At 41.1% G+C, this 24,139-nt stretch overlaps 1 long non-coding RNA gene across 1 annotated transcript in view; it reads right to left on the reverse strand.

Moving 5' to 3' along the window:
* Positions 1–4,355: 4,355 nt before the first annotated feature.
* The window catches only part of LOC117757372, a 78,152-nt gene continuing 58,368 nt past the window's right edge, over positions 4,356–24,139 (reverse strand). The window contains exon 4 of the long non-coding RNA XR_004613099.1: positions 4,356–4,436. This is a non-coding gene — a long non-coding RNA (uncharacterized LOC117757372). The remainder of the gene's footprint in view (positions 4,437–24,139) is intronic.

Consider the following 24,139-nt stretch of genomic DNA (forward strand, 5'->3'; position numbering starts at 1 on the left):
TGCTCAGTCATAACAATATATAGTCAAATGAGGTGATAAATTCTGATTAGGAGACATAAGGGCCATCAAAAGCCTGCCAGGCATGTAACACATCATCTGTACAGGAAGACAAACACGAGTCCTCCACCAGTCAGCAGTCATCCTTCTCGATTCTGGCCGAGATGGGCACCCCGTGTGATTGCCCTGAAATGTGGTGGCGATGAAGACAAATGAAAAACACAATATGTTATGGTTAGCACAGAGCAGCGCACTGTAACAGGCAGAAGTCAGTTTAAATGCCAAAGAGGATAGAGGACTTCTTAACAAGATATTTCCCTATGGCTACTGATGGAAAGTAAACACATATCCACACAACATTGATATTATGGATATTCAAATATTTGTTTACGTTATACAAATCTATGTCCACTTTTCTCTCCAACATGTAACCTATGTCTGATTTGGTATGTTTTGTAATTTATCTTCTGTATATATTTTGGGTGTAGTCTTTATATGAGCATTACAGGTTTCTTTGGACTTTGGGAGGAAGTCGTGGTATCTGGAGAAAACCCACGCTCCTATCTATATAATATTGTTATACATGTTACATTTCTGAAAGTCATGTTATACGATACATTTTGATTGATTGCTGCCAGATCCTGGTTCCAACAACCTCACTACTCATGTGAGAAATGTCCACAAACTTAAAGGTCACATGTCTGGTTTTCCATAGTCAGCCGTGTATTCTGCGTCGGCTCACTCGTTTTGGAACAAGACACTCAACTCCTTCCTGCTGACTCATTATGAGCAACCCGGGATAAAAATGTCAGCTTAATGTTTAAAATGTAAATGTGCAGTGGGAGGGAAATAATCCAATAAAGGCGGCATCAACGGTTGTCATAACAACCTACATGCTACCTTTAATGTGGATGCCAAGACCTAAAGCATTTAAGAGATCTAATTTTAGCTAATATTAAATATGCAATGTTTAGTTATTTTTTGAGTGCACTGATTTGTTTATAAGAGACTACTCTGTGGTTGATGATGTTGCCTGTAAACCGTTCATTAGCTCCGGCAGAAACACTGGGCCTTATTCGCCCGTGACTCATCTGTCTGAATTTATAAACAGTAAACAACCCTCATCACAGGAAGTACATTTAAAAAAAAAGACAACATCTGATCCCAAACAAATGATTCTTTGCCATGCTTCACAATCTCCCTCATATATTGCTGCGAATGTGCATTGTTCTCCCTTTATGTGGAAATATTGCTGACATATCATTGGAAAAGGCCCGGAATACTATATTAAACAAACAATGCGCTCCAATTTCCTGGAATGGTACACTGATCACCATGTATGGTCGGAATTGAATTTTGCTGAAATGTGATATTTAAAATGATTACGTCTCGGCGAAGGCAGAGTGAAGGAAAAGAGAGCCATTCATAAATCATTCCTTGACATTGCTGCTTCATTACCCCAAACTCACTTTCTCACAGCCTCTGTGTGTCTGTCATCAAAACTCCATAATCCCTGTCAAAGCTGTTTGGATTGTAGGTTAAACGTGACTCAAACAGGGGGAGAGAGGAGGAGGAGGAGAGGATGGAGAGAGGGAGGGGGGGGGGGGGGTTGGAGAGGACCAAATCTCCTCTGGATGGAGCTCCGTTCCACACACTCCTATGATAATTACATCTCGCTGGCTTTCACTGGATCCATACAGGTTTTTTTTTTCTTTTTCTTAAGGTGCCAGTAGGGTACAAATGGATTCAGCTCGTAATAATATTGCTCCAAGCAGAGAGGATTGTGTCCTCAGTGAGCACATGAGAGAGCTGATCGTGGGATTTGTCACCAGAAATGTCAGCTTGATGGATTTAAGTCAAGGTCAAGCTCTGATTAAATAGAAAAACGGAGTGCTGTTATGGATCAAATGTTTGGAGAGCAGAAAAGAGAGCAAAAGAAGCGAGTGCTGCACAGATTCCAAGGACTGCAACCTCAGACCATGTAAAAAAGCTTATGGTCAGCAGTGAATGATGTTAAGCACAGAGCGTTTTGGATCAAGTGGGTGAAGGACGAACATATTTCACCTGAAGCTGATCAACACTCAGTGCACCACAAGAAATGATACAAAGCTAAACAAGGTACGAGAGGAAGAAGCAGTAGTCAGAACGTTAAAAAGTTTATATTTGCGGATGTTTGACTTTCACATCTTAATATTAAGGGATGATTAACCCACTAGAGGGCTCAAAGATAAAAGTACACCATGCCATCACCACACACACACCAACCATCCAGTATCTTTTGTGGCTGTCAACGAGTGCTCTAAATTCTGAATTTGATTATACAACTGTAAAAAAGAGTTCATGCATGGGTTTGGGCCACTGCACTGCATGACGGACAGGATTCACACAACGTCAGTTTCCCTGATTGAAAATGAAATGTAGGTCAAGTTGAAAGAGTGAATAATTCAACATCCACCATGTGGTAATGAAGGCAGAGAGGTCACATCCCTACTCAGTCACGGATTCACTTTTTTAAACGATCTACGTAATTACCTCCTTTTGAAAATACTTTAGATATAGATCAGTGGATGGCAAAATTGGGGAGCCTCAAAGTTAAATTTTGTGCAAGATAAGTAAGCCACAGTTAGCCTACTAGCAAAGTAAGGGCACATTTAAAAAATATGGACCCAAATGACCATGTCCTGATGTCGAGAGGAATTTGGGAGAAATCTGCGTTGATGCCAGAAAAGCCAGTTTCAGCTTTCAGTCGCTGTTTGGTGAAGTTTCGACATGAAAAGTACTTGCTTAGGTTTTAGGAGAGAATCATGCTTGGGTTAAAATACATGAATGCCTTGAAGGCAAACTTCTCCCATGTGCATACAAATAACTCCACTCTAACAGCTACAACTGACTCATTTTAATGTGTACGAATGTGGACAGGGTCCAAAATTAGTACCCACAAATCCCAAAATCAAAAGTAAAACATTGACATTGGCATATAAAATAAATGCAGTCAGTTGCCAGTGGAAGGTTGCTGACATTGGCCTACTTCACTTTATTTGATCCTTGCTGTCAATTGTTGCTATAGCTCGACACAAGAGATATAATGTTTGGCACCAGGGAAGTGTGTGGAGCTAAAGCTAAGCTCACACACCATCTTTCTGGGAGTTAGATGATACAATTATTGCTACTCGCATTTTTATGACTCCACTGGATTTGAGGCCAAAGGAGGTGAGCTGTTTTCAGACTCAACGAGTGGGAAGCTATATTTAATGAAAGCAATACCACTGCATATATAGTACGGTAATTACTGTACATGGTAGGATAAGCTGATTTAATGATAAGCTGGCGTAAGTTTAAGAAAAATCTTTAAAAAAGAAAAACAAAGGAACCAACAGAGAATGAAGGAGTTGTTCTATTAAAGTCACATTTCAAACCTTATCCAGCACTGACTTTATAAGTGATTCATATACTGGAAATAAAAAGCAAACAAATGCTGCCTGGAGAGACGTCTGACGGTCGCTGTCCATGGTGCTGAATTCTCTCTCCCTCAGCCTCAGTCTGTCTGCCTGTCTGTGTCCATCTGCCCCCGGTCTGTGTAAGCACACGTTGCCAGTGTCACTCAAGACTGTCAAAGCAAGGCCGCCGCGACAACCTCTGCCGCGCTCCCACTATAATGTCTCAGTCAGGTGATATATAGGCAATCTCTGTGTCCACAGTGTCAGTGGTTGCAGTCAATATGTCCTTTTTACTGGTTCGGTATGAGCCTTAAAAACTACCCCCCAGCAGGTGACGCCCAACAATGTAACCATGACCCATTCAGATAGGTGTCACACAAACATTGGCCCCTCCTATCACACACATACATCAAGCCTTGGACTATCTTCACAGTAATGTACTGTGGCAGCTGCTGTGATTGAGTGTGTGGGAAGCGGCAGACTTAGCTGCTGTGCTGGTAAAGACAGCGGCTGATTGACAGCCGCACAGTGAGGCAATCTGGGAGATATAGTGCTTCCAGTCAGACTCCCATCGCTTTCCACAGGGAACATTTTCCCTTCCTTTATCCAAAACCACATCTAAAAAAACTAAATACATACATACCATGCATGTACGCTTGCACACACACATACACACAAATGTATAGGCAGACATACACCAGTATAGAGACAATCACAATAAATCATTATCATTTAAATGAGGATAAAAATGTGTTTCTTCTCTTCACAGCGCTGTAAAATGAAATGTCGAATCACTCACAGCATGCGACCTGGAACCTGAATTGAGCTGAATCTTGGCTTTGAAAAAATATCAACCAAACACTTTAATGTGTTTTTTCTCCATCGTTGCATATTGTGATTTTTAAATAATTGAATTTTTACTTATTGTGCGAGTTCACATCTGCTGCAGATTTTATCCACACCAATTCATTAAATGTTTCACCCTTTTATCTTCCGTTGGTTCTGAAAGAGAAAAGAAAAGCGGTCCCTTTGTTATTTCTCAGGAAATAGGTTTGCATTCATGGAACGGATGAACAATCCGAACTAATGAATCATTACGACATAAGAAAGGAAAAGAGGGATAATTTTAATTTAGAATGTGTCAACAGTTTTTGAGAAACATGTCAAATGCAGCAGCAGCTTAAAATTAACAGTGAGCTGTTTTTACTGCAATTTTCTTTTCCGTAATGGAAGAAAGCTGCCACTGTTTCTTAAAACTTCTGCTGCATTTTACACGTCATAGAAAAATATGGATTTATCTTTGAATATGCTGTGTCTTTAAATCTATTACTGTTTCTATTAGTTATTCAATTTTATATTGCTCTAATAAGGATGTTTTATGCCTTTATATAATATTCATTTCACACATTTAAGAGAGGCCCAAGGCTCATGACTGTTTCGCTGATTCTTACAGTAGGTTTCACAGTTAAGAATTCTAATTCTCGTTTTCAGTGGGTTAATTTAATCCTAACTGCTCCTCTGGTATATCAACATTAATTAAAGATGGCTGAGAGTGCAGCGCTCTGTGTGTTGGGTTATAAGTTAGCAGTGCAGGTTTTACTCTAAATCTGACAGAATGTGTTTGAGGCAAGGCTTTCTGGGAGAGGGTCAAATACAATAAACAATTAGACATTTTAGATTTGTAATGTTAATTTTGTTTGTTATTACACTGAAATATAGAAATGGTTAATTTGGGTTTAACTGAGCTTTTTGCAAATATGTTGTACGTTTTTGATGTGGCGTCAACCCCAAAACTAAAATATTTATCAAAACTGACTGTAACACGTCCCTGCGTCACCGTGGGTTCCTCGTCATGAACACAAGGGGGAATCAGGTAGGTTTCTTATTGGTCTCTTTATTTCCAACGTTAATCACAGATACAAACATACACAACCAGACACGTCTCTTCGTTGCTGGTTCCTACGCCATCTCCTGCGCCCCAGCGCGCTACTGCTGATAGAGGGGAGAGAGTCATTAGTTGAACTGGAACACCTGTGTACAATCAGACTCTCTCCCTGGCACCGATCCCAGAACCCCACCTCCACTTCCTCCCTCCTGCAGCCGACGCTGACCACGCCCCACTACCACACTGACATTTAGCCACAACAACTGACCTTAACTGACTTTATCATGCATCATTACCTCTGCTAAGGAGGTTATGTTTTCATCACCACTGACTTTTAGCAGGATTAAGCAAAATTTACAAAACCAATTTTATTAAAAGATGGTGAAAGGGTGGGATATAGGCCAGGGAAGAGCCGATTAACTTTGGGAGCGGGTTACATTAAGGTGGCAGAGGCAGGACATTTTGAGATAGGGCATTAGCCTAATCGAAGGTAAGTGCTCCCCCAGTGCCCTTCTAGTTAGCAAATGTTATAGTTTGACAGTGAGAGAAAAAGCCATTGCTCAGTTCTTAATGTGTGCAGATCATATTTAGTAGGGTAGTATATCTGACTATTGTTTATGACCTACTAGCTTTTACAATCAATAAGTAATCGACTGCTAACTAGCTAGCAGGTTTAAATGAAATGTGCAGCCAACACTGAATAGATTATGGACCAACACACTCAACATTATGTTGGTCTTTTTGAATAGTATAATCAAGCAAACCTTGTTGATGGACAAACCAAAGCCAAACCAGTGGGCCTAGTTTGCAGGAACTGAGGGGGTCGCAGTGATTAAAAAGGCCAATTTGGAGCATTTGGAAATTACAGCTGGAAACTTTTTAGAAGAGATTGTGAACCATCAAGCAGCTTCAATCAGAGCACATTCTGGCAGAGACAGGAAGAAAATCCTGCTACAACGTCTGAATCTACTGGCGAGTTTGCAAAACTCCCTCAGGCATTTGGCAAGAGGTTTCAGGACAAAGTGGAAGGAATTGAACATGTTATCTATTTTGCTATTTTTCCATTCTGAGGAGACATGCACTTAAGTTGACATACTACTGTTAGCACTTCTTTTCAAACTTGGAGAAGCCGCTGTGCGTGTAGCCTCATCATCACTATCCTCTGACATCAGACACCTCACCAAAGAGGAGCATCAGAGGTTAGTTTGATATATGTATTCAATACATTTGTATGGCTCTCAAAGGTATATAGAAAAAAATGGTCCTCCACAGGAAAAGGGTTCCTCACCCCCGTCTTAAGGTAACATTCTAATAGAACAATTCAATAAAGTTAAATGGACCATTTAGTAATATGAGTAAAGTTCTTTATAGAGAAGATGCAGATGAAACAGACAACAGTCTCATACTAGAGACTGCTCCCAAACAATAAGCTCAGAGTGGCACTCTCGTTTCCATTTTCTCTCACCCCCCCAAGCCATGCATATTCCCTTTCATGAATATCCTTTGCAATAAATTGAATTCAGCCGTTTTCTGAGAATGCTTTTCCTGCTTAAGTCCCTTTAGGTAACATGAGAAATCAGCAAGAAGAATGAGCTCAATTCAATTATCCTCCTCTGTACTCAGGGGTGCCAAAAAGCCTTTAACAAATCGAAGATGGCTAAAGTCGATTCAGGTAAATGGAGTAAATCTCACTGGAGTATTTAGGTGGGGGATAGAAGGAACGAGGGACCATATCTTGCTTCTAAAAAAGCTGACAATATAATCTGCCACTGAAAGGGATAAAGCTTTGGGAGGCCACAACAGCTTTGTGCCAACAACCGTCCTCATCAGGGAAACAGGAGCGAGTCCAGTGTTACGTTTGTTCCACTCACCAGGCTTTATCTACTTTGTTCGCAATGCAAGATGACAGCTTTGACTTTCGGCCTTGTCTTCTTCCAGTATACTACACCTCTGACGTTAATGTAGAACCGATGCCTTTGTCATGGCTGATCAGAAACATTTTGTAGAGATTTGCTTTCCTGCTCAAAACTGTCGCCTCGATACCTAAAGCAGCGGAACCCGTAGTTTTTCATGCTAAACAGAGAAGAGATGTTTCCCCCACTAGTTGGGTTGTATCATTTTGTATGTGGGACTTTATTTTTATTTTCTTGTCAGCGGAGTGACCTCATTAAATGTGGGGGTGCTGTGGGCTGCAATAGATTTTGTGGGTGACAATATATCTTTTGGTATTATATACCAAGTGCAAATCTATTTTTGCTGCAAGCATGCATGAATGTATAGATTAATGAATGTACTGTAACCATTGACAGTACAAAGTACAAAGGATGAGCTAGATAAATAGATGATATTAATGTTTGACATGTGCACGGAGCAGAAAGGCAGCAGAGCAGATAACACTCTCTCATGTCGGATCCAGTTTGTTGCTGCTGCCCTGTTCCTGTGGGAAGCAATTTGCTTGTCTTCCTCCAGGCTGGAGCTGTGGTGGCAACGCTTCCTCTACCCCCGAAATGAAGAGGCCTCTGCTGGGGGAAATCACCTCCCAGTTTGGCCTTTCCACTGTGAGATCCCTCATCTCCTGCGCCACAACCTCTGAAAGCACCTGCCGCGCGACCATTACCAGGGCACTGGGGCTTTAAGCAGGGGAAGATGGATCTTGGGGCTGTCCCAAGCCGAAGCTCTGCACATCCCTCTTCTGTATTCCTAACCATTATTGTCTCGCTGCCTCCCTCACTTTCCTGCTACTTCTTTTTCTCTTAATGCTATTTTCCTTCTCTTTTGTGTGGTTAGCCCCTACAGTACATTGCTGTAAAATGAATAAATATCTGGAGGTATGAGCCATATCAAATAAAGTAAGCTGATGTGAATGGCTGTGACATGCGATCACAACATTTGAGGAGTGTGACAGAAATGTATTCACTCAGTTAAGGTTGGTAAAGCCTTAAAGCAGTCCACTGGAACCAGCAGACAAATGGACAATGATCTTGGTTAACCATTGTTTTGGGGGTAGGTTACAATAGTCCAGTATTTTTTGTGGCCATATAACAGTTAAAACTCCGTCAACCATTTCTGTTTCAGAATTTAGCACAAAAACCAGTGGAATGTATACAGATCACACCAGAAAAGTCGTTCAGGATGTCAATTTTATTTACTTGCACACTGACAGTGTGGGCTAAATGATTTCCCAGCTCTCTAATACAAGATGACTTCTGTCACTGGCTCAAGTCAGTTTGCTGGTAATACTGTCACATCCATTCCTCCTGCATGAATACACCTCTAATTGTATGCAACCCCAAAGACAAAACATTGACGGCGTGCTTTGATCTGCCATGTGGGGCTGCGTTTGAAAGAGCCAGCAGGTGGTCTGAAACAAACCTGAGAGGGAATCCGTGCCCTGCCTCCCTATCACACATTCAAACCATTCTGGCCCTTATCACCTGGCCCCCACAAAACAGCCGCTCTAAGCGTGGTTAAAGTGCAAACACATCAAAACACACGCTTTAAAAAAGGCACAAAGCTCCTCAGCTTTTCATGCTGTAATTGTGTTATCCGCATTTTTTAATTAGTGCAAACTGTGAACTTCTCGAACTTGGGAATAACTCGATATATAGCTCGACAATGGATGAGTATTCTTTATTTGCTACCTCCGCCAAGGAGCTTATGTTTTCACTTCTGTCCATGTGTTTGCTTGTTTGTCGATTGGTTTGTTTGACAGCAGGATTACGCAAAAACAAAACAGATTGCCAATCAACTTGGAAGGATGGGACATGAGCCAAGAAAGACCCAATTAAATGTTGGTGGGGATCTGGACAAAGGAACGTTTACAGGATTTGGATCTGAAAAATCGGCCATATTTAAGAGACCGATATCTGTGAGTATGCACAATTTGGTGCAATTTAAGGGGACTGTTGGGCCTTGGCAGAGGTATGCGCTTTACTGAATGCCATTCTAGTTTGGTACTATTTTCTAAAGGATTCTACTGAGCAAAAAACTTACACTTACTGGCATGTGTTTTAAATGAACGTATCTCAATACATATTGGCTTCCTTCCCATCTCATATCACAGGACATGTCATTGATGAACATTGCTAGAGTTTGAATCGTGCATAAGTGGACCATTGGGAATGTTCATAATTGCCACAGTCCAAGATTATTCAGCAACTCACACAGAGTCGATCAATAAAACTATGGACTAAAAATGAACAGGCAAAGAGATCTGCTGTTGATTTTACACATTTCTATTGATTTTACACAGTGATAGAAGATCTCTATAATATACCAATTTTCTCGTTAGCTGCCATTTATCACTGATTATAAAGATGCCACTATAGCTCTGTCCCTCTCCTCAGCTCTTTTTCTCCTTGTGTGCCTCTTGGTAAAATGCTCAGAGTGTTGGTGGAAGGCCAGAATATATAAATGAAAATGAGGTGTCCAGACCCACAAAAATGATATGCAAATTCAGAGAAGCCTAAACCAAAGAGGTGGAACTAAGTAAATAGTGTTCAGCATAAGGCTCAAAACGGAGGAATTGATGAAATAATTATATTTCCACCAAACCTAAAATTGCTAGAACAGACGTTTGTTAAATGAACAGGGACAACAAGTAAATAAAGAGAAAGGAGCATTAAACAGGACTTACTATAAAGTTATAGTAATGTCAAAACAGTAACGTGCCTTAAGCAGGCAGTGTTTAGCATGCCAACATTTTCTGATGGAAATATCCATAATTTTTGATCCCCTGGTGACAGGGGATCACCAAAGTCAGTAAATTGCATCCTCTGTGGACCATTAATGTACAAAATTTCATCTATCCAGCGGTAGTTGAGATTTTTAAGTCTAGACCAAAGTTTTGGACTGACCGACCAGCTGTCAGATCGATACAGCCATCAACTTGAGAGCTGTGACCTCTAAGCTCGGCTTCTTGGCAAACCCAAACTACTTTTATAAGGTGAGAGTGTGAGGGAAAGGCTTGATGCATTACTCAACGTGCAGACACACCGAGGAGGCTCAGAGCCACAGACAAAAACACTAATGAAGGAAGTCAGGTGGAAAATGTAAGAACAGTATTACTAATTGACCTGACAGACACCTCCAGTGTGTCTCACAGGAAAAGACTAGTGGCATGGCCCATAGCAGTAGTCTGTGTGTGTGTGTGTGTGTGTGTGTGTGTGTGTGTGTGTGTGTGTGTGTGTGTGTGTGTGTGTGTGTGTGTGTGTGTGTGTGTGTGTGTGTGTGTGTGTGGAAAGTCCCTCACCTTTTTAGAAAAATCTTTCCAATCCCTCTATTTTAGGGGTGTAACAATTCGCCGATATAAAACGGAAAACAATTTGAAAGCAAGAGATGCAACTAGCCAAATCCACATAAAGACCCCTGGATCAATCTAGTCTGACTCCACTGGATTAATTTCTGCTACAAACTGTCACGTCTAGAAACAGATGAGCACCCAAATGCCGATGCCACAGGTGGAAAATCCAAAAAACAATCTTTAATTTGATTTACGGCTTACAGGTAGAGGCATCAAAAAAAAAAAAAAATACATCACACAGGCTGGAGGCATGGTCAAAAAACATAGCTGGGTAAATAACTCACTAGGAAACACTGGGGAAAAGGTGGACCACTGACATAGAAAGTGACGAGATGAACTGGGACTGAACAAAGAGAAACACGGAGGCTAAATAGACAAAGTTAGAACATCTACATTAAACAAAGAATTGTATCAGACTGCATTGCATAGCATCACATTGTTAAACTGTATTTTCTCTGAATTGAATTGTGACTCTTGTGTCTATACGTCTTGGAACCGTCTTGGAACAGAGAGATGCAGACTGCTACTCTTTGTTTGGTGCCCTCGCTCTCCCAAAATATTTTTTCTCCCTTAGTGTCCCTTTATCGTCTATTCATCTGTCACTCAGCGAGGGGCCCACTTCCTTTTTTCAAACACACTCTCAGGTATGACCACACACACATACTGTACACATTGTTCTATTTTAGAGGTTACTGCTCAGATCCAATCCCAGCAGCGCTGTCCCCAAAAAGCTTCCTCCATCAGCGTAACAGAGTGCATGTAAGTGCTGGAGCGGATATCGCAGCGTGTTGGCTGACCCTCTAAAGTGACAAAAAGTAGCAGCAGCAGCAACACATAACAACAACATCAGCACTACAGGCCACACTGGAATATTGTGCAGCACACGGCAGTAAACCCAAGAGCAAAGAGGTCCAAGAAACTGCAACAGCTCCTGGAGCTCCTGGTAATTGAATGGGATTTATGTGTTTAAGTTCACCACATCATGCCTACATCTCCCTCCTCCATTTTTACTCTGCATATTGTAAGATTCCTCACCTTCACACAGCAACACTGAGGGATTGTGTTCTCCTGCATTTGCATTAGACACCTCTCGGGGCATAGGGGCACTGAGCTGGCAGTAATTGGGTTTGATTTAATGCAGTAATGTATCCAACACAGCTGTCGTGCTAAACAAGCTTGTGCACACAAGTACCATCTATTTACCTCTGGCGTGAATGCGTTATCTCAAACGCACTGCCTCGTGCTCTCAATTAAAAGCTCCGGAGTGCAGAAGTCATTTATTTTATTCAATTCTCGATCATTAACTTCCAAAATATTATTTAATGAAGTTTTAGCTGGTGTGGCCACTCAATAAACCAGAGAGGAAACATCGTGTGGGGGTTTGAAGAACAGAAAAGACTGCAGAGGGGCAGAAATCCATGTGAATGCACATTCCCTTCTGGATACGTTGACGTGCACTTGATGTATCTAACAAGACACTAAAAGGACCTCAGTACCACACAGATCACCCGGGAGTAAATAAAACACTTCTCATTTTTTATGAAGGTTTTCAAAATGTACTCCACTACTGTTTTGTTCAAATATGTTTTAAGTTTAGAAGGGAAACAAAAAACCATGTGGGAATATGGTAAACTTCTCCCGTTTTCTAAATGTAGGCCACCCCCTGAATTTATTTTATTAAATCAATCATTGAGAAGGATATTCAAATTTTTATGAAAGGGAGAATGCAATAGGTATTTCACTACAGCAGTTATGGAGCAACTTGTCAACTAGAATAATATCATCCTTGGCCATCCAGAACCATTAAGGAGTCAAAATCCATTTGTCTCTTTCCCCTGTGAGCTGCCATGTTAAAGAAAACACGTCTCTGACGCAGTGCACTGTCATGTCAAGACAGATGCTTGCATCAGATGGAGAAATGGAGCAAAGTGTGTGTACACCCACACAAATTTGTGTGTACATACACTTCACGACTTTTCCAAGCAGAACACAAACACATGAATAAACCACGACTTGATGTTTAATAGTGTGTTTGGTCACATCATACTACATTGACCTGATCTCAACATGACTCTGCACCACTATGATTGCATGCAGCACTAAGCACACACACACACAAACACAGTTTTGCAGAAGCAAGCAGGAACCCCACAGTATATGCATTTATCCAGCCAGTCTCAGCTGGGCGGCTTAATACCTGCTCAACCTTGTAAATCAATTCACAAACAGAATTTAATTTTCATATTTCACTTTTCGATCGGTCAGTTGCCCCAAAGCTCAAACAGCTCCCATTTAACTCACAAAACAAGTGCATAAATCAAACCGTGACCTTTTTGTGGTGAAACAAGCAGAAAACGCACAGTAGCATTCGTTGTCCCACGGCGTCACTTCTCACACTGTGTGTGTGTGTGTGTGTGTGTGTTTACTGGACCACAGACTACAGGGGTTTTCAAGCCTTTGCATAAAGTTCAATAGAAGCAATAAAACACTGCTGCATACAGTTGAATTGCATATATTTACTGTTTCCTTTTTTAATATATGTATGAACTGTCAGTGGTGGTTAGAGGTAAATTTTATGATGGGAGGATTTAAAACAACAAGAGTGCAATATTGTGGCTATAATTTGTCCTTTACAGCAAGAGAGTGCATCATTCAAAAGAATTAACACATTTTAACTCTTACAAATGCAAAGTTGAATTAATAAGCAATCAAACACAATTCCACAAATCCTATGCCAAAGATAGATCAGTTGTTTCAAATTAGATTTCTATATCTATCTTAACAATAAAGTACATTCAGTCTGATCAAATCTAACTGTGCCTGATAAGTATTTTGTGCAATAGAGAAATACTTAAGATTGAGCTAAGCCAAAGTTTCACATACTTTAATAGCATATATGATCTTTTGCCAAGGATCTAATTGGATTAATTGAATTAGACTTAATTTGTTCACACGAGTTGGCAGATAGAAATGTGAACAGGCCTAATGCATTAGTGAAAAATTAGGACGTGCATATGTTCCAAAACAGAACGTACATGCCTCCATTTTGTGTCCACAGGAAGTGTAGAGTTAGGTCTATACATATCAATGATGGATCTTAATGTTTTATCCAAGTCACTTTCACTGTCAATAGTGACTGTCGTCATAATCTGTCCAATCACTTCATCACAGCCTTTGAAGAAATCAAGAGTTTCAGACAATGCAACACAATCAGGCTGACGTAAGAGGAGAGGCTGCTGTTCACACACACACACACAACGTACTGATGGAATTAACTAATTCTCCCCTGCTGATTATGTAAATACCACTAGATTCCAATCTCAAAACACCATTAATCATGTCCGTATGCTTTGACTGCGTGTTGTTTTAATTTCCCTGTGAAGGGCTCTTTTGAGAAGCAAAGCTAATCAATTGTGTCTCATTATCGTGGCATAGATCTATGTCTGTGACACTGGACACTCTGCACAGATATCGACAAAAGACTGACACTTGAACAATTCGGCGCTACAGGAGAACATCAGTGGTGTGACATGCCACAGTGCAAATTGGAGTTCACCTGTCAACGCCATTGATAATTAAGCAGCAGCTAATTACTCATGTGAAGCTGTAGCCTCAATAGCTCTTGCCAAATGCAAGCATGAGCATGCTAACATGCTCATCAACGTTTTCCACAAAAGTCATTCAATCTATGGTGGTACTCATTCACCACAGATTCTGACAGGTACTCAGACTTAAAGGGCACTTGAGGGTACGCGCCAAACTGCCGCTGAAAAAGACTGTCTGTGTGCATGGTAACAACTTTATAAAACTCTATGTAATGCACCAACAGATATAAAAACCAGTAAGAGATCTCTTATGTTATTATGAAAAGTGTAAAAAAAAACATTTTTTTTCATTAGGAAACTGTGGCAGGACAAATTATATGGCGAGTTAATTAATGGGAAATACTTATCCTGATGATAATAATCTCACTTTTGCTGAATTCTGAAAAATACATTATTTTGGTTATGAAGTTTACAGGAGTTGTTAATGGAATATTCCATTCATAATACTGTTAACATGTTACAGAGCATATTTATGACTCGGCCATTGCGTCATATGTCCAACATTCCCGCCTTAATTTTGAAAACCCCAATTGATATTAATGTTATTATTGAGAATGACCTTATTCAGGTTAAGGTCATCAGAAAATGCAGTTTACATTGTAGGGTCTTTTCTATTGTCTAAATCAGGTTAACATTTGAGTATCGGTTTCCATGTGAAACTGTCTAATGCTAATATGCTGATGTTTGGCAGGTAATGTTTTGCCATGTTTAATATCTTTAATATTCCTGCTTTTGACGGCAATGACATCGTTTTTTTGTACTTGTTCAGGAATAAAACTATGAGTACTGAATCTTCAAAAAGATATGGACTGCGACATTAGCATATGATAAAGTGAAACATGCAGCATCCATGGTTTCTTACATTAACACACTTCTCTGACCTTGATGTTTGCTACTATTATTTGCAATTAAATAAACCCATTTTTATTATTGTCACCATCTCTGAGCCTATAACAAGTATCGTGTGTCCCACACATAAATCTTCACGGGAACAGCGCTTGCCGTTTAAATTAGTCAAGGAAATAAACAGAATGTCGCAACGATACTAATACCAAGACTTTCACCTCTTGCCTGTGCTGGTACTTTAATTATAAACTGTTGTGCAGCATGCTTTTAATGACTCAGTTTTAATAGAAAGCACAAATTAATTGTGTACATCTTGCCGTCATGACACGTTGAAATAATCCAGGGAACTGGAATAATGAAGAATCAATGGAGCAACATATTGGATGGAGAAGTTCATCAATATGGTTGTGAGGAAAGTGCAGGCTCGCTGCTTGTGGATTCCTGTCAGGGCCAAGGAGTTGGGGAACGACGTGTGTGTGTGTGTGTGTGTGTGTGTGTGTGTGTGTGTGTGTGTGTGTGTGTGTGTGTGTGTGTGTGTGCGTGCATGTGAGCTCTTTCCAAATTAATCACATCTTTAATCAGTTTTTTTTTTTTTTACTTCTCTGATGCATATTAAATGACACCCTTTATAATGAAGTTGGTGACCCATGAAAATATAAAATGAAATAAAATAAAGAAATAAACAATCAAAGGCTGTTCAAACAACAACCCTGCAATATATTGTTATTGAAAAGTGCTCTGTGGCTTCAAAGTCACGAGGAGCGCGGTGTCTAGACGCTGGCTAAATGAGACGGAAATTATTTGCATTTTCCTGTCACTCATCCCAGCGGGAGACACATTTGGGGCTCGTCTGCCAGACATGTCTGCACTGTTCCTGGGCTTGGATTGCTTTCTGGCCACTATCTCATGTGAGGGACAGTGATCCCACATTTGAATTAACATGCAATCCACTTTGGATAGCCTTCTATGAAAATAACATGAGAGGCGAGGATGGGGGCAGACAGACTAATTTAAAAAGCAGGCCGTAAAAAAAAAAAGCTATTGGCAACACTGATGGATGGAGCAGGAGCAGGGGTGGAGGGAGAGAGGGAGGGGGGTGAGCAAAAAGGAGGAAGGGGGTCCTTTCAAAAACATGTGGCTGGTGGGAGGAGATGCATCTTTGTAGCGTGTATCCATATTTGAATTATGTTAAGACTTTCTTACAGATACGAACAGGATAGGATAGGATATACGAGTGGTCCAGACCTGCATGAGGCACGTTGTTCCCTTATCCATCAATAATCATCTGATGCAACGCACCAACAAGTCTCTTAGATCGTGTCTTTGAACAGTTCACAAATGGTGAGCAAGCACCGTGGTTGCCAACACTGATCGAGCGCTGATCTGAGGCTTTTCTTTGCAATTTCCCAAAACTGTTGAGTGGAAAAATCAGGGCTAAAACTGTGCAGTGTGAGGCAGTACGTACGCAATATGACAGGTGTAAAGAAAAAAGTGTTTTAAAGTGTGAAACGAGGTGCTGTTGTTCAGGATGCGACAGCCTGTGCACTTAACTCACAGGCGTATTATCATGCTCCTGCTGGTGACAAGGTGTGCCCGTAGCCACAGCTGCAGGGGCATGTGGCATGATGGGAACTGGCTGACAAGCGGTGGGTAGCCAAGCGTCGGGAACAAATCTGCAGCAGCCAGTCGGCTTGCGGGCAAGAGGCGAAGTCCAATCGCCTTCCGCTGTGCATTCACTTCCACAGCATCCTCCCTCAGACTACTGGAACCCTTTGGGTGAGCACAGATCTAAATGGTCAGGCTGAATGAGGGAAAGCTGTCAGTCATGCTGAGGAGCCACTTCCACGCATGTGACACGCTCTCTTTAAATAGATGTAGACAGTTTTGCTCTGGTGATAAGATGCTACATGACATCCTCATGGTAAAATGTTGTTCTGGTGACACCAGGAAATAGGTGGCATCACACAAATCACAGTGTGGAAATGCCACACTGGGAAGTGTAAGTGTGACAAACTATTTTTATTTTTTACTGAAAGTGAACACTGATTCCACTCTTTTGGTATTAAAGTAAGCGCTATGTTAAGAGAAATAAACACCAAAGGTTAAAGTCAGCTACTGTATTATTTCGACAAGTAGTCCTGAAAGAAAGGATGCGAATTGCATGTTTGTCGATGTGCTCGTAATCCTGTTTCATGCTCTCATGGAGAGGAGTTGCACCATCATCCCCAGGCATGACAATCCCACCTACAGGAGTATATCAGCAACCTCCGCAACACCAGTATGACTGATGTGTTTACGCATTCTCTTATCATATTTACCCCCACAGTGTCCTCAGCACAGACTACTCCACATTTATAAGAAGTGATTCACAAACCATCAAGAACAGTGGTGCATTATTTGAAAATGTGGGGGCAGCTCTACTGATGCTGCTGCTGCAACATTTTTCTTCATATAGCAGCATATTGACTATAAACCTCTACCCAGGATGTGAAGAAATAACAATAATCTAGTTTGAGCAATGCATGGCGCGGTTTTGTATAGCCGACCTGCTTCTCCCACAGTGGGACTAAGTGCTCAAGAGGAGGGAGAAGGGGGGAGAAGGGGGAGAATTCAATCACGCCTACATGCTTCCATCAGGGTGAAATCGAGAAATAAATGACGGCCTGGTATTCATCCCTTACCCCATGATAGGTGTGACTTTCAGTGCCCCTCTGATAGCCCAAAAATGTACAGCCCAGAGGTCAGCCTTCAGAAATAGACAAAATGATTTAGGAGATATCAGTGACAGTCGAGGTGATGCACTCTCTCCCTCTCTGCTGATGTATGCTGTTGCCCAGACAGAAAGAGGAAAAGATAGAAAGAAGAGGAGTTGGAGGTAGGATGAGATAAATAAATGAAAAAAAGCCATCTATTGATACTGCTGCAAATTTTCCACTGGCCAGCTCTGACAAAAATAGATGGTTTTTATTAAGAGCCTTGGCTTTGAATCTTCCATCTCATATATATCTCCCAACAGAGGAAGGCCATCTCCACGCCAGTCATAGTGCCGCACTGCTGTTATTTTGAGTGGAGTTCTCAGTGGCTTTTAATGTGTGACGGGGGATGACACACTGTATATAGAGTATTTTTGTTAACTTTAACAGAAAAGGGCATTTAGCATCCCTCAGGTCTTTAGTTGTCAAGATTGGAATGATTTCTCAAAGTCACACGGTATTTGTATTTTTCATTTTTGTTTAAGAAAATAAAAGGACAATAGTTCTGTGGCTATTATGAATATTCAGAACATTTTTCAAAGAGGATAAAACACTTCTGGGGTTTAGATGGCACGTAAGCATCAGGCCTCGACATTAGTGTATGTTGTGGCAGTGGCTGACTGATATTTAAGAACTGGTGTTGCTAGACGACAAGCTGACAACCTGCTTGCCCTACAGACTGAAAAAAACTATTTTTCAACAAGCACACAGGGCATTAGTCATCAATCGATTTAAGGTGTCTGTCCCTACCTCACTTCCTTTCCACTGGGGCAGTGGAAAGATCTGGGCTTCCAGTAGTTTTAGGCTGATGATATCCAGTTCTATCTGTCTTTTATCAAACAATCCACTGGTTTCTCATTTGAACAGATCTTGAGAAGAGGTTACAAGTGTATAGTTTCTTATTTTCAAAAAGGGCCTCTCCTATCCCAGTGGGTCAATGTAGCTTCAAAACGTTGTGAACTCTCAATTGTTTTTGTTATTTTATCAAGTATATCTTATTAACAGGACAATATCGGATTGAGTCAAAAGAAAGAACAAATCCCCAGTTCATCATTATGAAACTACACGTCATGCAGTGCAACAATCCAGCATATTTCTGTAGTTCTTTTATAGATTCTAGACAGAGATGAAAATTTACATCATAGTTGATTGCCTGTTTTATTTTCTTCTCTGCTTGAAGCATTCATATGTGGAGGTACTGTATTGACTACACACACACAAACAGCACAACCTGCACAAACACCATCATTACCTTTCTTCCACCCAGGAGCTTTAGCCCTAGATTGTTGTACTCACAGCCCGAGACCTCTGAACCCGCCCCCACATCTCTTCCCTCCCTGGGGAGTCTCTTGCCACAGCTTCTTTGTGCTACATGCTCCGTCACATCCCTATGACAGGCGCCATAAACCACTGTTGAACAAGATAGCCCACTGCCCTGCTCATTGGAAGGCCTGTGGGACTACATGGGAACACGAACAAGGGGACAAGTCGGGTCTTATGTTGATCAATAATGTACTCTCTCCACAATCACTCTGTCACCTCCATTTCTGAGAAAACAACAGAATAAATAGCAGAGCCTGGACTTGTTGCCTCCAATGATGGATAATGGCTGATAACGTCGCCTTGGCAACTGTTCTGCAGTGTACACACAACATAAGGGTCTCAAGCACTAGCTTTTCTTACTCTGAGCCTTTATGTCTATACCCTTATTGGCAGACTGTCACTGTAAACATCCTTATATAACTCAAATTGACAATAGAGTAAATAAATGCTCCCCTCCACAACCTTTTTTAGGTATAAACACTGACAAAGTATACTGTGCCTTCTTTGTGCTGCTACTAAAAACATAGGAGATCATTCGCAAATAGAAGAAATTAAATCTTCAGCTGGGATAATATCATAAGTACTTTCAGTATATTGAGGCTGATTTTTGCAGCTGTTCCCCACATGAATCATCCTGTCCCTCTGTCCACCATCTGTTAAACACGTGACAAGTGTGTACAGATAAACACTTCATGTGCTTTTAGAGAATGGACATACCATCTATATTTTAAAAGTCTAAATGCAGGTGAGACTTTAGGTTAGAGCACTCAGAGTATTATCGATGTTTATAAATAGAGAAAACACACAATGTACTTCACTGTGGTGGAAAAAACAAAACAGGAGAAAGGTCATCTAAAAGCGCGGATCTAAAAATATTTTCCGAGATACATCCCAGTCACCTGTGCTGTCCTGGCTTCATCTGTCCTTTAGTGGTGTAAACAATTACTGCAAACGTCGTGCGCAGAAAGAAGCCACAACCAAAATACATAATGTCAAACAGCCATACATTTATAGCAAATCAAAACGGACGAGCCAAAGCAGAACATTTAGCCTCCTGTGGCTCTGCCTGCCTCAGAGAAATCAGTCACGGCCAACTACGATAATGCTTGAGGGACTGCCTGCTGTCAGCCTGAGATGAGCACTCAGAGTTCCTACCACAGGTTCCGTGTGTTCTGACTCGCTGTACCCAAAATGAGCTTTTAGCTGCCCGCATGTCAGACAGAGAAGAGCAGACCAGAACAACCTGTTTAGAGCGGAGCGAGTGCCGGAATAGAAATCCAGACAGAAAAGACCCCGATACAGACTAATGCTTTAAAAGGGTAATGCAAAAACACAGTGGTAGAAAAAACAGAAGAGTTTTCTTTTTTGTACATGATGGCCTCTGCAATGCGTTTCTTACAAGGATGAAAAATCTGATCCATTAAAATCATCTAATCCATTTTTATAGCTTTTTATAATAAAAATGCCATTATTATTGCAAAATACTGTTATTTCAAAGTACCTTCTCAAATGTTCTGTATGTCAATTACAACAGTGATCCTGAGCCTCTTCTGATCCGCTGCTTCTATGATATCCGATCAAGTGGCATCCCACTGCGATGTCACCCATTGAGTTTAGCATATAAACTCTAGCGTGATGATGGCGCTAAATCAAACAAGGAATTGATCACGTACATTGTTACAGTTTATCATAGAGGGGAAAAAAAGTTTGTTCACAATACACAATGGTCACAATCTCATGGTGGTGCTGGAAGAAAGGTCATGTAGTCATGGGCACCATGGGGCACCAAATTTAACAGTAAAATGTAAAAATGTCTGCAGTGAAAAAGATCCGTCATCCACTATAGCCTGCTTACAAAGCTCTGCGATACGAAAACACCATGTGACATTTCCTTTTCACGTCTGAAGAGAAAATGTATTATCCTCATGACCACAAGATGTTGCACGTCAAGAGAGACTGTGCCTTGATTCTTTTCATATATAATTGCAAATAACTGAATTACTCTGAGAGACATCTGGGCTCTGGAGATGACTTTGTTGTTCTTCCACAACATCTGGCCTGTCAGCACGGGCACGATGTAACGTTATCATGGTGACGATGAGCTTGTGGAGCGCGGCTGTCGACACGGCCATACCACAACTGCCGGAGAAACTAAGAGCCCATGAAAACACAGTTGAAGACATTGTGATAGTACAGAATATCCTTTCAACCCCTTCAGACACAAATCCTACATTTCTTGAATGCAAATAATTTGAAAATGATCCGAAAAGCATGCATTATCGTGTCAACATTTCATAAAAAAAAAGAAAAGAATAACTTGTTCATTTCATTTTCTGCCAGCCAATTTGATGATGTGAAAAATACTAACAACCACTTCAAGTAAAATACAACTTTGCTGACAATTCTGTAAACATTATTATACAAGTCCTGGTATAGTTGTAGACTTGGGTTTTATGTGATCGCTGACACACTGATATGTACCTGGGATGATTATGATTCCTCAGTCCCTCAATAGTGTGTATTTCCGCTCGTCATATTCTGGATTTGCGGTACAATTCAAAGATGAGTGGAGAAGAAATTACATCTCCAACTTTATTCAAAGTTTATTAATATTGAATGTGCAGCATGTCAAAATTGAACCACATCCGGCACTTGGGCCCTTAACAATACACATGCTAAGTGTGAGGCTGATAAGATGAATGGTTCTTGAGACATGTGTTCTATAAAAAGAGAGAAAGATTTCATGGAAGTAGCAGATACATGAAATTTACCAAAGTTCAAGAATTTACAAAGGAAATTCATCAACTAAGGTAAAACCACTAAGAAGTTGTGTATTTCTTAAGTCAGACATAATCCTCTCAAACAGCTCCAAAGAACAATTTGAAAGGATTCGACTCGTCATTTAAAAAAACATGCACATGCATAGTCAGAGCGACTCAGACGTATTTAATTATTGAAAAGACCTTTAATACACTGTTCAAACAGCTGCACTGAATTCATATGAGCTTAAAACAATGTATATCCCGACCGCTCCATTATTTTAATCAGGACCTCTTCAAATTAATTAGGAAAGATTATAAACAATGAATGTAGAAGCGGAGACTGGAACCCCTGTTGTTTTTAATAAAAGCAGAGTTGTTCGGAATTCATTCTAATGAAGGCAAAAGGACAAGCGTCTGTTCTCTTTGTGATGTGCAAGTGAATAGCTCGCATGCTCCTACTAACAAATGTCTGGCTTATAAATAAATTACAAAAGATTTTCTCCACACGTTGCATAGCAGCAGAAACATGTTATAGAAGTATAGGAATTAAGCTGTAAGTGGCCAATGAGGTAATTTGGAGTTGGAGGGAGAAAAAAAAGAAAGCGGCAGTGACATGGCCAGTCATCACCGCCAGGTAAAATGCCTCGAGGACCAATTACTGAGCCGGTCACCTCACAGCGAGACACACACACACACATACACACACACACAGTATGAGCACACCCTGGGAGGAGCTCAGGGGCCTTTAGTTTCTCTTTTTCTGAGTCGCTGTGTGGCCAAAGCGCCAGCAGCAGGGTTTCTGTAGCAGTAATGTGCTGCACTCAGATCTGGTTTGAACAGGCGTTATGGAGCCAAATGGCCTCCCAAGATATTCTTCAAAACCCTGAACAACAATAGACTAGATGATAAGGAGGCTTTGGGTTTCACTGCAGAGAGAATATTTATGCTCACTGATTGGCCTGTGGTAGTTGAATTTACATTTTTGCAGATTGCCTCTAATTTCCCCCTGCGTTACACTTCGTACAGTGTTTTGCTCACAACTCTTTCTTGATGTTGTGCTCCTTTCCGAGGCTCATATAACCCCCCCGCCTCCCTTCTGCTCAAGGACAGGAGGGAATAAGATAAAGCGGGGCACAAAAAAAAGGGACAGAAACAATGATGGCATGAAAACCAAAGGGTAGAAAGGGGGCTCAGAGGAAGAAATGAAAAATGTAGGGAGTTAATAGAGGTTGAGGAGAGGGATTAGGAAAGAACAGAGGAGAACAAATGAATTCCACGCTGTCCAATATACCCGCCGCTATGTGGTGTAGTGCCACGAGCCAATGCCCTATTTATTCCAGGCATAATTACACGGCAGTAAGGCCCTGCTGATGCCCAACACGAGGTTAAGTCGATAGGTGACCCAGATTTAGAGCAGCCGTGTCCTGTAATGGCATCTACAGTCAAAGAGCCCTGCCTGGATTCCAATAACCCATCTCATCTGTCATAATAAAAATTTAGCTAGCAATTTGTGCAGCCCACTCCTTCCCTTGCTCCCTGCCTCTCATTTTCCCTTTCCTCACCCTTGCTCTCTCTCTCTCTCTTCCCGACTCACACTTTGTCCCGTACACACTTCCATGAACACACACATACACAGAGAGTGAGAGAGAGAGAGTGTGGTTTGGTGGTAATACTTTATGTCACTGGGCTGTTATCGATTCCGGAACAGTATCCACAGATTTAATTACCCATGCTGCATATAAAATACCACAGCGACCAATCATTATGCTCTGAGCAACGTGAGCCAGTGCGGCTTGAGGTATCTTGCCTGGGAATCCTGTTAAAGCATAAACCTTTTAGTGCTTTTGACCACACTCCAGAACAACTGAATCCTTGACCCCTCTGTGTTTTTTTCACTGCCCGCTAACCATTCAACCTGCCCACCCTTTTGTTCCAATAACCAGCTATCCCTCTGGCCAAGTTTCCCCCCCACTGTTCAAATGTGAATGTAAGGTTCAATAACACTTTTGATACAAAATTGCTTTTTGGAAAACCTACAGGGGCACTTCACCGATTCTACCTATAAACCTGGGTTTACTTATCACGAGGAGGACTACCCATACTGAGAGAGCAGCTGTATATATCCTGACAGTGTGTGGATGTGATGGAGCTTTCTCAAGTCTGAGAAAATATCCTGATGATCTCATCAGGGTCATTTTCCATAATGATGTCATCTGGATTATTGACTAT

Source organism: Hippoglossus hippoglossus, chromosome 23, assembly GCF_009819705.1.
Source record: "Hippoglossus hippoglossus isolate fHipHip1 chromosome 23, fHipHip1.pri, whole genome shotgun sequence".
Classification (NCBI taxonomy): domain Eukaryota; kingdom Metazoa; phylum Chordata; class Actinopteri; order Pleuronectiformes; family Pleuronectidae; genus Hippoglossus; species Hippoglossus hippoglossus.